The sequence below is a fragment of the Rhagoletis pomonella genome, unplaced genomic scaffold, assembly GCF_013731165.1.
Source record: "Rhagoletis pomonella isolate Grant_MI unplaced genomic scaffold, Rhpom_1.0 Rhpom_scaffold_00005, whole genome shotgun sequence".
NCBI lineage: Eukaryota > Metazoa > Arthropoda > Insecta > Diptera > Tephritidae > Rhagoletis > Rhagoletis pomonella.
The window spans coordinates 24,560,417-24,576,640 of NW_023458559.1; the positions used below are offsets into that span (position 1 = coordinate 24,560,417).

The 16,224-nt window shown below is 33.0% G+C and overlaps 1 protein-coding gene across 1 annotated transcript in view; it reads right to left on the minus strand.

The window, feature by feature from the left end:
- Positions 1-16,224, minus strand: part of LOC118738779 (cationic amino acid transporter 3) — a 292,419-nt gene that overhangs the window by 227,609 nt on the left and 48,586 nt on the right. The gene's annotated exons all lie outside the window — the stretch shown is intronic.

Genomic DNA, 16,224 nt, shown 5'->3' on the forward strand with positions numbered 1-16,224 from the left:
TTTTTTTTTTATTCACGGTTACTGTTAACTGTTTAGTCAGATTAAAATTAATCATGATTAACTGTAATCAGATTGAATTTAATCGAAATAAATAATTGATTAAAAAATGAATCGATTAATGCCAACATTGAATTCACATACATGTCTCTATACCAAGTTCCAGTTCTCTCCAACAAATACTTCCAGAGATATGTATGTAATATGAAAATTCCAATATGTATGGGAGGGGCCTTGAGTTATCGGACTTACCTTCAGTCTAAGACCATCCTTGGGAAATCCGGAGTAAGTGTACCAAATTTCGCTCTGATCGGGAAACCGGTTAAGGAAGTAGACTACTTTTCAATCCAGGTCATAAACCATCTGTGAGCAAAATTTCATTTTCAAACAGGTGGCAATTCTTAAAAAAGTAGCCTATTTGCCAATCTAGGTCATAAGCTATCTGTGTGCAAACTTTCATGCAAATCAGTTCAGTCATTTCCGCGTATTAATTTAATTAAACTTTTCTAATAGGTGGCAACTCTTAAAATAATAGCCTATTTTCCAACGTGGTTCATAAGCTATCTCTGCGCGAAGTTTCGTGCAAATCTGTTCAGTCATTTCCGCGTATTAATTTAATTAAACTTTTTTAATAGGTGGCAACTCTTCCAAAAAATTAGTCTATTTTACACTGTAGGTCATAACCTTGCAAAATTTAATGCAAATACGGTCAGACTTTCGGGCGTATTAATTTAATTAAACTTTTGCAGGTGGCAACTTTAAAAAAGTAGCCTATTTTACGCCCTAGCTCATAAGCTATCTATGTGAAAACTTCCATGCAAATCAGTTCACTCGTTTCCGCGTATTAATATAATTAAACTTTTTTAACAGGTGGCGACTCTTAAAAAAATCAGCTTACTTTCCAACCTAGATCATAAGCTATCCGTGTGCAAAATTTCACAGAAATCCGATCAGTCGTTCCCGCATATTAAATAAATTAAACTTTTTTAACAGGTGGCAACCAACAGGTAACCAATCTGGCCCATAACCTATCTGCGTACAAAATTTCATGAAAATCCGTTCAGTTGTTTCCCAAACATCCTAACATACAAACTTTCACATTTATAATATTACTAAGATATTTTATATGTGATATTGCTAATGGAATTTATTATTTAACATTAAAATATACATATGTATATAGATACATATGTATGTATGTAATGGACACAAGCCTTTAGACCTAAATCAGTGCCTGACAAAATACACTGATCCTTATTTCAAGAAACCCTGCAAAAAGCCAATTTGGAAGGTCGTTAGAGGTGTGATATATTCTAGAAAATTATTCTTCGGCAAATTTTGTCAGGCAAAAACTTCATGTCACCAACGTAAAAGCCTCTAAGCAATTAAAATAAAAAATCAGCAAAAAAACTTCGGTTTTTTCTATAAAAAATTTCTAAAAAGGGAGTTTGGCTGTTATTCTTTCTTGGCATAGATTTTTTTGTTTCAATTTTATAGAGACTTTTAAGTTGGTGGCATGAAGTTTTTAGCTGAGAAGACCCCTAGTACCATTTTCCGAAGAATGATTTTCTGGAATATATCACTCCTCTAACGGCCTTTGAAATTGGATTTTATCGGGATTTCTTGACAAGTATTTTAACAGTTTTTTCCCCCTTTTTTCAAAACTACTTAGGCCGGGACATGAAAACTTTAGTAGGCCATAAAATAAAAATGAGAGCTAACTTTTGCAAATCTATCGAGTGTTTTACTACTGGATGGGTATACTTTCAGAAAATGTTAACAAAGTCCGGGCTGGTTTCGGCTGTCGCACAGTGTAATAAGAACATTTTGTAAATATATTAAAAAATTTCAATAAATAATCCTACTTAGAAATACGCCATGATGAAGAGTACTAATTTTGAGTGTACGTGTACGTGGCAACCCTTATCAAATGTTTAAAGTTGTCTAATGTACCTTTAATTTTATAACCATATTAAGTTGTTTTAGCAAAATTTCGAAAAATAATCGAAAATAAGTGGCAAACTTACTAATATACAACTCTTACTATATATGCGAACTATTGATCAAGATCTTATTTATTAGCAATAATGGTAGATTGGGGAACAATAGAATATGTCATTTGTAAAGCAGCTCTTAAGCAGCTAAAAGCTCACAATACAGATCTCAATGGAACAGAAAATTTACATAGTTTATTTTCTGAATGGAGACGAATACATTTTATGATTTAAAGACCTTAAATTTCCCAAACGTCCTCGAATTTCGTATCGAGAATCTCGCGAGCATAATGGGCCTTCCGATGGACGAGAATCTCGCGAGAAAGCATTCTTGCATTCTGAAAAACCGCGTAACTGACATTGGCTGCCAAAAATTTGATTTGCTCACACAAGCTCTTGGCTCGATCGTTATCCATTCGTCCTGAAATATACTACTACATTTTGAAATATGAGTGTTTTTACTCTCTAGAAAATAATTTATGCAACCTCACTTACGCGGTTTTGCATTATCTTGATACGCGGTTTTGTACTTTTTTTGTACTTTAAACGACGATTTATATGTATATCGCTAATTTACATCACTAGTGTCGTTATCAAAAAAATCCAAATTATGCAAACATATCATAGCTGTATCGATTACCAGTGTCTCACTTAAACTAGAAAATATGTCTTAATTTTTACTATGGGAGTATATTTATGTAAATTAAAAACTTTTTTGGGTTTTTTGAGTTATGACACTATTGCAGTAAATGAAGTAAATGAGCGTGAGCCAAAATGTTCATATATGTATGTATGTGGGCAAATCTTAAAAAACAGGTACACTTTCAAAACAAAAAGTTTAATTTTTTAATTTGTGGGCACACCTATGTTTTATACACGATTCTATTCGTAATCTCTTAATAAATTGATAAATATAAGTTTGTGCTTCGAAAGGTAGACGAGGAATAAACATTTAGATTGCTGAAATATAAAACAAAAGAATAAGCTGGGTTGTAAATTTTTAGCAAAGATTTTGAAAGTTGAACTCACCTAATTGGGACGTTCTAAGTTCCACGGCATCCCCGTTTTACAAGATTGGCTCCGGTTTTCGAGAAAACGGTACTCGAAAATTTTATTAAATTTTAACTATTTTACTATTAACTCCCTCAGTTTTGAAGTTATTTTACTACAATTTTACCCATAACGGTTTTTCATATTACCTTAATTATTCCTTAAAATTATCGAAATAGGTTCACTTTAACATATAGCTCGAATGCAACTGATTACTCAGATATGTGTTTTTGCGCTATAACTCTAACTTCATAATAATAAATTGTATGCGTGCTATATGTTAAAGTCAACCCATAATAAATTTTGACCTGCTTAATTGGAGGAGTTATAACGCAAAACAACGTCTTTGAACAATCAGTTGTATGGGAGCTACATGTTATGTATAGTGAACTGATTTCGATGATTTTAAGATATAGTGAAGGTAATACTAAAATAAAATCGTACGCAAAATTTTAGTAAAATATCTTTAAAACTAAGGGAGTTTTCTTTTATGAAATAGTTAAAATTTAACCAAAGTTTCAAGTACCGTTATCTCGAAAAAACTGGGGACGCCATTAAATTTAGAAGGCTCCAATTAAGTAAGAGCAACTATCAGAACCTTTGTCGAAAAAAAGTTAATTTGATACCACGCTTGAAATATTCTGCCTAAAAGAAGGAGCATCATTAAAGGCAGTAAATCAGGGCTTTAACACACTTCTAGATTTTTTTGAAGCATTTACAGGTATATGCCACGTTATAAAGCTTAGTAGTTACTGAAACATTTAGATCGTTTCGACGTATACAAATTACGTTCAAGATCGCAGAATATTTGGTTTATTCTGATAGCACACTTGTTACTAAGGTATAAAATTATTCGTAATTGTTTGTAGACTACAATACATACTTAAAAGGGTTTTTAAAAAGTGTACATATAAGTACTAATTGCACATAAAACTTTAAACCAGTATACGGTGTGCTTCAAAAGTTATGACATAATAAATTTTTCACCTCTTAAAAATTACTTGAAAAATTAACTTGTTTTTAAAACTTTTTTGAATTAAAACATCTATAACTCAAAAGTTATGCAACAAATTGATTTAAAATTTTTTTGAGGCTTCAAGTATACGTCTATGAATTATATCCAAAATCAACCAGCTTGATATAGTTTACATCAATGAAAATAAAGCTAAATAACACAAAGGTTACCTTGCTTCTTTAAAGCAATAAGAACCAAACTTGTACCGACAGACTTTGCTTAACCATCAATAATAAATTAAAACGAAGTTCTATGAGAATGGTTCCAAAACCTGCAGAAAGACAAAAAAAGAGTTGTAGTCCCCTTATTGTTTTTCTTTATTACAAGCAGAGCACCCCAAGTCGTTCGGGGGGTGCACAAATTAAAATCTAAAAGAGTAGTACAAATATTCAGTTCAGCATAAATTAAAGGAGACAAATTATTTTCTTCCTGTTTAAAATAAGGCCTCCTTATGAATCAAACTTTTAGCTTTATAGTGCTTCAACTACTATATATTTGTCATCATTTTCTGTACTACAAATCTTGTTTCATTATTAATAGACAGAGTTTTTAAATTAAAATCAGTCTACTACGGTACATTCCGTTTATCTGCCTATTCGCTTAGCCGTTTTAGTATAGCTGCTCCTTTCCGGTAGAATGCTTATTTCAGAAGGAGATTTATTGATTATGAATGAACATTTTTCATTTAACAGCATCGCGGGATCAAAAATAACGATGTAATCTCTCCGTTTCGAAATGGTCTAAAGACTGTAAGACACTGTTTTATATATCCGAGTGATATTCGAAACTGATGAATACATACGTATGTATCTCCCTATTACAAACTCACGTATATATATTTTACTACTACTCCGATATATATATATATGTATGTCTGCATACCAAATTTCAAGTTCATGTTAGTTATGGTTCGTAATTTATAGCTCATTAAAAATTCCACGCCTATGCTCCACGCTCTCGTTTACAAACTCATGTATACAAACCAAGCCCCCTTTCAAAAACTCATTTATATATACCTTACTATAAGCACCTACCGTAGATACGTTCGCGTACTAAGTTTAAATTTCATGTGACATATGGTTCCGAAGATATAGCTGATAAAAATGTCCACGCCTATGGGATGTGCCGCGCCCCCTTTTATAAACTCATTTATATATACCTTACTATAAGCGCCTACCATTTTTATACCCGCATACCTAATTTCAAGTTCTTGGGACTAATGTTTCCGAAGTTATAGCTGATGAAATTTCCACGCCTATGGGATATTGCAAGCCTTCTTTTACAAACCCGTTTATATATACCTTGCCATAAGTACCTACCATAGATACGTCTGCATACCAAATTTCAATTTCATGTGACTTATGGTTTTGAAGTTATAGTTGATAAAATTTGCACGAATATGGAATGAGCTACGCCCCCTTTTACAAACTCATATATATAGCTTTTAAAATTTCCACGCTCATGAGATGTACCACGCCCCTTTTACAAAGCCATTTATGTATACCTTACTATAAGCACCTACCATAGAAATGTCTGCGTACCAAATTTCAACTTCATGTGACTTATGGTTCCGAAGTAATAGCTGATAAAAAATTTGGAAGGTGCTACGCCCCCTTGTCGAATCCCAATTTTTTTCTTCCTATTAACTAGTAGTCATTATTGCGGTGTATAAGAATTATAGGAATATACCTATCGTGTATATTTTTTGTCCTAATATTCCTTTTCAATTGGCTAACAAATGTTCTAAATATGAGCCAAATCGGCAAGTAGATGCAATTTTAATGAATATCCCGACCCCAGCGGCACCTAGCGATTAAATTTTTAGTCGAAATATTTCCCTTCAAGGTGCTGATATATGTTCCAAATATGAACTAAATCGGTCCAGCCGCTTAAATAGTAGTTTCGTGACATTAATTATACGGAAAACTCTATGAAATTGTGAAATCGTGACGCCTCAGCTTTCTTAACTTTTTGGCAACAACAACAAAAAGTTTTGAATTTTTTTAAATCGAAAAACCTTCCACACAGAAGGTTCAAAAAAGTGCTTTTTACAGAATTGAAATCGGTTTAGCCGTTTGGTCAGGCATCGCCGTCATACCTAAAACATTTCATTTTTTTATATCGTCGTTTAAAGTACAAAACCGCGTATCGTCATTCTGCAAAACCGCGTAACCGACATTGGCTGCCAAAAATTGGATTTGCTCACACGCGCTTTTGGGTCAATCCTTATACATTCGTCCTGAAATATACTAGCCAGAAATGCGATTGCTTTATAAAAAGAAAACCATTTTGAAATATGAGTGTTTTTACCCTGCAGATAATAATTTCTAAAACTTCACATACGCAGTTTTGCATTTTTCTGATACGCGGTTTTGCATTTTGTTGATACGCGGTTTTGCACTTTAAACGACGATATATAGATTGCTTTCTACTTACAATGTCGACAGTTAGTTGAAAGCAATTGCCGTTTGAATATTTGAAATATTTTTAATTTACATATGTATCAACATATCTACATACAAAAAAGTTGGGGCATGTCTACTGTTTGCAATTTAATTAGTTGTAAAACTATAGCTTCATTTGTTTTTGTTAGTTTGCACACATTTGTTTTACATTTTTAATGACATTCCATTTTCAGCACTCACTGAGTCAACAACCTTGAGCGGCTCAAGTGTTTCCCAGCTGTGTTTTGTATTTTTTACGTTGCGCTTTTTTCTTGCCTTTCGGCTAATTTTGTGTACGTGTTTTTAGGTAAAATAAATGCAGCCATCAAAACAAAACAAAAGTTTTTTTCTTAATTTGTTAAATGTAGCGCATAGTTAGCTTTGTGAATTAATTTGATTTCATTGACGTTGTTGTGGTTGATTTAATTGCACTTGTTGTTTTTTGTCGTTTTTTCACATTCGCTCTTTTATTCGGTGGCCACAGTAGTCGAGTGTGCTTGCGCGTTAAATATCGGCTTCGGGTACTAGGTTCGATAACCAAAGCGGTCATAAAACACAGCTGATATACATACATAAATCAAATGGTTAAGCATACATATTTATGTCACGGGAAAGCTTGCCCTAAATCTCAAGGCGTAAAAGTTTAAGCCCTTATATTTGTAGAACATTTTTATGTCTGTCATAACATCAAGAAAATAGAAATAAGCACTGGGCGCTCAGATTTTACTAAGACTCTGGCCGGGCTTCTCCTACAATATGTGGTGTTCATCTTAATGTTGCCCCCTGTTAGAAATTTTTTTTCTTTATATATCTCAGTAGAGTTTCGGCCTAGGCACCTTTCAGTAGCGCATGTGCGGCATACTATTATTAATACTGCTATAATGATTACCACGCAAAACAGTTTGGTCAATACATACAATTGTTATGTAGCAATTAAAAATGAATTTACATATTTCATAATTGACAATTTTGTAAGGTAATACCTCTATTGACTCTGTTCTAATTAAAGTCATAGCAAAAAAATCTTTAAAGAATAGCGAGTAGATACAAATATGGGATATAAATACATACACATATACATGTGCACATACATATGTATGCACTTAATTTATAGGTACAAAAACAACTGTTATTATGCAGTCTTTTTCAGTAAGTGTGATTTATATTTTGTAACAATAGTGCGAAAGTATACATATTTATAAATATTTAATAGTTAATATAAATACATGTATTATCAAAACAAACGGATGGCACTTTATAAAATTTCTCTATTTTTTTTGCGTCCAATTAAGATGACATATTTTGAGCATTTATAAAATGATCTATGCCCATTATACAATAGGGATGGAAAGGTAGACTCTGACTTTAGCTAAACATCTACTTTTTGGTGAAAAAATCGACTTTTTGGAATCGAGATCTGCCCCTTGAAGTCGAATCGAATCGACTCGTAGTTGATGGTAACATAATTATCTAATTTTAAAGTTTTAACGTTCTATTTTGGTATGCAGTTTTGTAGGCCATTTAATTCTAGTACCATGAGGTGCATCGGCGTAGCCAGAATGAAATTTAGGGGGGCTCGACCCTATTAAGCTGGTACTATTTTATTTATATATAAGGAAAATTTGAAAGTTAGGAGGCTACCTACCTGTCTCTTGGCTACGCCCATGTTGAGGTGCAAGTTTCAAGCTGCTATAAAATTTCGTTAGGTTTTAGTATTTTTTTTGCTGGCGGAGGACAAAGGAAATTATACTTACCATACTTTTGTATGGGAAAAACGTGAAACACCTTCAACAAGAAAATTAATTTTTGTGAGCTGCCTGCAAATGTTTTTTGATGTTGGCTGTTGTCCGTCGCTTCACCTAAGCTTATGAAAAGAAATTGCAAATAATCGGCAAAGAATGGGGGGAAAAAGACCGATACCGATGCCGATTAATCGGTCGGACTCTACTAGCAATCCTGCACAGTGGCACGGATTTCATCAAAAGGGTTTGAAATGCATTTTATTAGATGTATTTTTAGACAGATAGTTTGATACTCATAAATATTGGCATCGAGTAGCAAGGTAACGCTTCGGCGGGTACCAAACCACTGCCCTAGACATGCCAGGTAGAGTTGTCAAACTATCGATGGCACTATCGATAGTATCGATAGTTTCAATTTTTTTAGACTATCAATACTCATTGATAGTTTTTATACCCGAGCGCACTTGTGCACAAGGGTATATTAATTTTGTTCACATAACGGTTGTTTGTAACAGCCAAAACGAATCGAGATAGATATAGACAAATGTATACATAAATGATCAGGATGAAAAAAGAAATCGATTAAGCCATGTCTGTCTGTCCGTCCGTCTGTCCGTCTGTCCGTCCGTCCGCGTACACGATAACTCGAGCAAAAATTGAGATATCTCAACGAAATTTGGTATGTAGGTTTCCCTTAATCCAAGGTAGGTTGGTATTGAAAATGGGCCAAACCACGCCCACTTCCCATATAACGGTAATTTCCAGAAATACGAAAACTGCGATATTTTAGTAACTACTCAAGATAATTCACTCAAAATTGATATTTACAATAATTTTTAGACGAAAAATAAGAATATTACAAATTTTTGAAAAATGGGCGTAGCCAGGCCCACTTATTGTTACATGTGTATATCTTGGTAACCGCTGCACCAATTTCTTCTAAACTTGGCACAGTTGTTGGCCTTGGTACAGCATACAAAATCGCCGAAATCGGACGATAACCACACCCACATCCCATATAACGGCAATTTAGAGAAATACAAAATCTTCGATAAATCAGTAAATATTGAAGCTAAGTTATTTAAAATTGATGCTTGCAACAATTCTTTACAAAGAAATGCGTTTATGGTAAAATTTTGGAAAATGGGCGTGGCACCGCCCACTTATGATCACATATATGTATATCGGTGCCTTAGCATTTACTTAATTTTGAATGATTATAACTTTTATAAGATAATATTTTTTTCACTATGATCCTGTAAAAACAAAGCAACCTAACTGATTTAGCACTATCGATAGCGCTATCGATAATGCTATCGATAGTTTTGTTTTTTCGAGACTACTTATCGTGAATATTGATAGTTTTTCTGAAAACTATCAAAACTATCGATGGTGTGACTATCGATAGTTTGACACCTCTAATGCCAGGCACGTTATCCCTGCTCTTTAACCGGTCATAACTGATTGCGTTCTATACACACCAGATTATTCTGCCACATGTGGAGAATGCGACGGGCCGGCGTACGCCAGATAAAAACTGAAGCGTTTTAAATCCGTAAAGTCAATTCCTTAAGTATGTACATATCAACGGCTGAGTGGTTAGGTTGAAGAACGCCCTATCTCAGAATTTGATTGAAGAACGCTCTATCTCAGCAAATTATTCAAGAGCGCCCTACTTTCGAATTTGGTTGAAGGACGCCCTATCTCAGAATTTGTTTGAAAAGGGCTCTCTATCCCAGCTGACGATATATTGAATTTACATTATGATAGGACGTCGGTTTGCATATTAGGGTGGTCCAAAAATGTATGGGGGGTTGGGGGTGAAGAAAAGTCGGAATTTGTATGCTCTCACACCATAGGATTGTTCTATACCGAAAAAACTACACCCTTATTTTTTGATTATGAAATCAAAAAATATTTAGAGGACGCTCAAAGTGCCCAAAGTTGTCCATGTATTTTATATGGGGAAAAAACAACTTTTCGTAGAAATGGTATAGAATAGTTACAAATCAATATTTTTCTACCAGAAAACTCTGCTAATCTGCAGGAGATTCCCAATAATAATACCCAATTGTTTAGTTAACCATTTTTTTATTGCAACTATAATTTATAGGTCCGCCAAAAATCCTGAAATATGCAATGGGGCGATCAATAAAAAATCGCTAGTATTAAAAAATGGTTAAATAAACAACTGGGTATTATTATTGAAAGTCTCCTGAAGAGAACCAGAGTTTTCCGATCGAAAAATATTGATTCCCAAGAATTATATAACATTTCTACAAAAAAATGTATTTTTCCCATATAAAAATTCATGGGAAACTTTGAGCGTTTGGAGCGACCTCTAAATATTTTTGATTTCAAAATAAAAAATAGGGGTATACTTTTTTCGATATAGAACAATCCTAGAGGGTGAGAGCATTACAATTCCGACTTTACTGTTTTTGGACTACCCTATTGTACATACTCTACGTCAGTGGTGTAGCCAGGGGGGCACGGTGATTGGGGGGATAGATCCCCCCTTCGTCAGTGAAATGAAACTTTTTATTTTTGAATTAATAACACAATACTATTTTTCCCTTCCGATTTATATTTTTTTTTATTTCAGACTGATGACAAATTATCTTTTAATGAATATATAAAATTATCGGTTGGTGGATTATGTATTTGAATATTTGCGAAATACACTAGGCTAGTGATGTGCCGAGTCGAGTCGACTCGAGTTCTGACTCGAGTATTTTAGAAGTACTCACGTACTCGAGTAAGCAAATTATAGTATTCGCATACACAGACTCGAGTACGGGTCTCGAGTACTTATAATTATCAAACACCGAATCAGGTATTTTTGATATATAAATGGCGGTTTAGCGTTAAAAAAAAATATATATGTATATATATTTACCAAATACACCACACAACTAAATTAATTTTAATATCGTTATAGGTATTAATTGCCAAAGATGAAAGGAATTTTAAATTCCAAAGGAGTAATTTTGTTGTTTATGAATCTAGATCTCATGGAATATTGGCATTATAATTGAAGTACTAGTTGAACTTTTAAGGTACTGAAGATTTATTTTTTTTTAACTCATTATTTACTTTGGATATTTTTTTTATGACATACTACTAAGTTCTAGTTCTACTATGATAAATAAAGCAACTGTTATTGAACCCTATATTTATTTAATTTTAATTATTATTTGTAAGTATGTTCGAATTAGATTTCTATGTTTGGATCTACATAAATCGGATATACTATCTTGGAGTTAATAATAATATCATGTTAAATAAAAAGTCGGCATTTCGGTTGGGTGCATGTTCAGCAGTCGAATCTATAACGTATTCGAATACCGAGCTCTCAACTCGAATACTTGATCCGAGTATCTGACTCGAATCCTGACTCGATTCTTTTTTTAATGAGTACCAAAATACTCGAGTACCAAAAATAGCCGACTCGGCACATCACTACACTAGGCCATTTTGCTTAGTTCCCCACAGTGTTGGGAAATGAAATTGTTCCTTCAGTACGAAATCTATACAAAAACTGTACTTTTCGACTGTAAATTCATGCTCATTTGCATGCATGCATACATAGATTCCCTTCAAGACCAATGCTTTGATGGTATTCGCGGGAAAGTTTATGTAGGTACATTTACATATTTTACACTTTTAACAGAAATGTCAAGGCAGATATTTTAAGATACACTTCTTAACAAACAAATTTTTTAAAGTTATTATGAATGGATAAAAGAGACATCTTCTTTGAATTCAATTGAAAACTTGACATTTCAAGTGCTTATTAAAACTTTATACAGGTTAACTACATTCGCCATTTATCTTAAAATTATATAATTTTAATTAATTGTTTATAAAAATGCAGTTTACATTTTAACAAAACCCGTATAAATCCAGTTTAATCTTTGTGCAACATTACAAAAATCAACAAACTTTCGTAAAGCTTATTAATTAGATTTCCTAGAAATACGTATTTGAGTACGCAGTTTTGTAGCCCGATCAATTCAAATAAAGCGCAAGTTCAAAATACATAGCTGGGACTTATCGTTGATTTTTAATATCTTTTTTTTGATGAAGAAAATTACCGACATCGTCAAAAATATGCCATACATCAACTGTAAATCACAGCTACTTTAAAATTGCACTTTATTAGACTAAAATTGAATGAGCTAAAAAACTGCAAAATATTAAGAGATAAAATTGAAATAGAAAGTTCGAAATTTTTCGAAACTTTGTCGATTTTTTTAATGTTGTTCAAAGATTACACTTATTGTCATTTAGTGTTTGTTAAGGAATAAGCTATATTTTTATAAACAAATAATTCAAATTAAAATATAATAAAATAAATAGTCAAATCTAGTCAATATGTGAGTGTCGTAAAGTTATGATATTTTAGAACATCTCTTTCTTAATTAACGATGACACTGCTTCTATATGAAGCTGATTTCGAAATTTTTTTTTAATACAATTTAGTATCGAAAATATTCTTTCAAAACTTGCCTAGGAATGTGATATAATGGTTCGTTCAAAACCTTTTTTCAAAACTTATAAAGGCAAAAACGAGAAGGCGAAGACAAAAAGAGAAAAAAAGTTTCCCGCAGTGAATTTTCAGATTTTCAAAACGGTATAGCAATTTAATTTTTTAAATTTAAATAAAGCATGAAGACTCCATGGAATAAACGAGTAGATAAAAAATATATAACGGTAAAACTGGAACATACATAAATATATGAAGAATGCACTTAGGCGACGCCTCTAGCCAATGTGTGTCTCAGATTTAAGTTATCGATGGACATTTTTTTTCACCCTCTCCCCCCAAAGCCAGATCCTGGCTACACCACTGCTCTACGTATACAAATACGAGTATGTAAGTTTGTTTGTACCCTGTCGGAATAGAGCAAACAGCAGGCAGTGTAGAGGTGCCAGCTAATATTTGTTCTGTTCTAAGAGGTTCTGGGTTCAATTGCCATCTGACGAAATATATTAAAATGATAATAAATTCTTCTGTTTTTTGTGTCTCGGAACTTATAAAAAAGCAAATGTGAAGTGCAGAACAAAAAAAAAAAATAGACTTGAAAGTTCTTTAAACCAAATGTATTTAAAAGCAGTTGAAATCATAGTCAGAGTCGGACAATTGATTTTTCAACTACTTGCAGTTAATAAAGAAATACTTATCATATTGCTTTTAAAGTAGTTAATTTTTCGACTGGGTATGCACATACGTATATGTATAAGTATGTATCAGATATTTTTGCTAAGACTTTGTGTTGTCCACTTAAATAATAGATGGATATTGTAAGTCATTTGTTAAAATGTCAGTACCTATTGAAAAAATAAAACAATTTCCAATATATGTGGAGTTTATAGAAATGGAAAAAAAACCTGATCGGATTCTAAATTCACTCTGAAAAGCCTTGCATAAATGTTTATGAGATATCTGGCTTTAAAACCGAGGCTAAAAACTTGAATAAAGATAAATGCAAGTATCATTATCTTATTTATTTGCCATTCTCCAGTTTTTATGTACAGGTGTTCATAAAGCAATAAATTGGCATACTTAGTATGTATGCATATATATACATATGTATATAAACGTATATAGGTGTATATGTGCATTATATCGTACCAGAAATAAAGTATGCCTTACACCCTCGAATCTGAAGTATTTTTGCAAGGCAACTTCGAAAGTTTTTTATATATTTTTTTACCGAATGCAGGAGTCGCATTTTTACATGTTTCGTCATTTCTTCCGAATTTACAGTCAGACCTTAAAGTATGATAAATCGTTGTTCTTGTTTCGAGTAAACAATTTCTGTTTGTACCAAAGTTCATCTGTTATAATCACCCTAACGTAACACCCAAAGATCAGTAAATTAAAGATCGTCAGAAATCATTAAACTTTGGATAAGGAAGTATATAGATTCCAAGGCAATTACGATTATTTTTTTTTTTTTTGAGGCGATGTAGGTGTCACCGAATAATACAAAAAGGCGAGCCCTAGGTCGGCAAATTTTTTTTTTCGAAATTGCGTTGCAAAAATGCTTTAGCCTCAGCGGTGTAGGGCGAAGTTTTTTTGTTTACTTCTAAGGTGGGACGATATAATGTACACCCATTGTACATACATATGTATGTCGGTATTCTGAAATCTACGTCCATGTGATTCCGGGTGTCTATAATGTGATTATCTTTTGCAATTAGAAATGTTGTTTTAGAAAATAAAGATAAATATGTATGTATGTATATTGTAAAAACTGCTTGTATTTTCTAGACAGACGTCAGTGTATGTAGTACTTGCACATATTTACCACGCTTTTTGTTGATTTATTCTGAAGTGTGATTTCTATAATTTTAACTGCTACTTTATCATTTATCTTTCAAACAAAACAAACTAAGCTGTCATAAATTCTTACATCTTACATCGAACCCTGAGGTATGGGGGATAAAGTCACGAACAAAATATAAAACTGCATTCTCGGCGTACATACAGATGAAGACGTAGATACATTTATGTACATGCATAAATACATATGTATGGATGTATGTACATATGTATGTTTGTATTAACCAAGTATAATAACCCAGCAGAAAAAAAATATCAATTGATAAAAAATAACCCACTTGTAGTTAGCCTTTTTTCGGGATTTCTATAAAATATATATCCCGTAGTTAGCTACAAAAAGCTAACTTGAAACTAGTTGACAAGTAATGCAGGAGTAATGAAGGAGATTGTTTTCTTTAAACGCATTTCTATATAAATATCCTATCATATATAATATCATTTTGAAGTGATGTCTGCCGGAGTTGGAATATGGGACCACCTACAGGAGAATATGTAAACAAATATGAAATGTAATAAACTAAAGTAAATACAAATAAAAAAATAAAAAAAAAATATTTTATTTTCCTATTGATATTTTATATCCGAAAGTAGTTAGTTACAAGTTATTTACATCAAATGCAGAGGTAATCACCCTTGACTATTTCGCGGCCATCGCCTAAAAATATAGCAAGCTTTCGTCAAAGAATATATATAGATAATCAGCGACTTTTAGCTCCTTCCTAATCAACTTAAATTTAGCTTATACTTAGATCGATTTCCTGCAGGGAAGTTATACATCGGTATGAATACTTGTGCCAAAACAAATTTTACCGCATTTTAAGTAGTGGTCGAAATGGAGACTAGTCCTCAAGCTCAACGAGAAAAGTGGATACAGAGAATTTTCCCCACGGGGTTCTCAGGGGACTGGGCCGTTAACTGTAAAGTACTTCAAAAAACGACCTTGAAAATCGAGCAATCATATACATTATTATCAAGAATAAACAAAATTATAAATATGTATGTATGCATGTAAGTAAGAAGTATGTAGAACTTGCGCAACTTGAACTGAAGTGTCAGATATAACCACTTTGTATTCCACCATGGTCGATTGGCTAAAGGTGCACCGCACCACAAGGTAGAGCCAGGTTTCGCTTCTTGGTACAAGCAACATCCAAAACGTTCTTTTTAAATAGCGGACACCCCTTGGTAGGCAATGGTAAACCGAGAGTATTTCTGCCATGAATAAAGCTTCTCATTAAAATCTTTTGCCGTTCGGAAGCGGCGTAAAACTGTAGGTCTCTCCCCTTGCTCGGCCAAGCATTAGAAAATTTGAAAACACGAAATTATTTTATTTTATTTTATGGTAAGAGGTATAAGTTGTGATTACACGTCACTTTCATTACAATTCATGTCTCGGCGTTGGATATAATTCCTTATTTTTAATATTTTTACTGAGCTTTGTACCACGATTGTTTATTAGGAAAAATTGAAAAACGCAACAAAGTCTAAGCGGTAGAAGTTATAGCACTATTTCGGAGATCACCACATCTCCTCATCAGACTTCTTTTTTCTAGACTTCAGCAGGGATCGAACCTGCGAATTCGATGTTCAAAGTCAGAAGCGTTAACCACTGAGCTATGTACATCCCGTA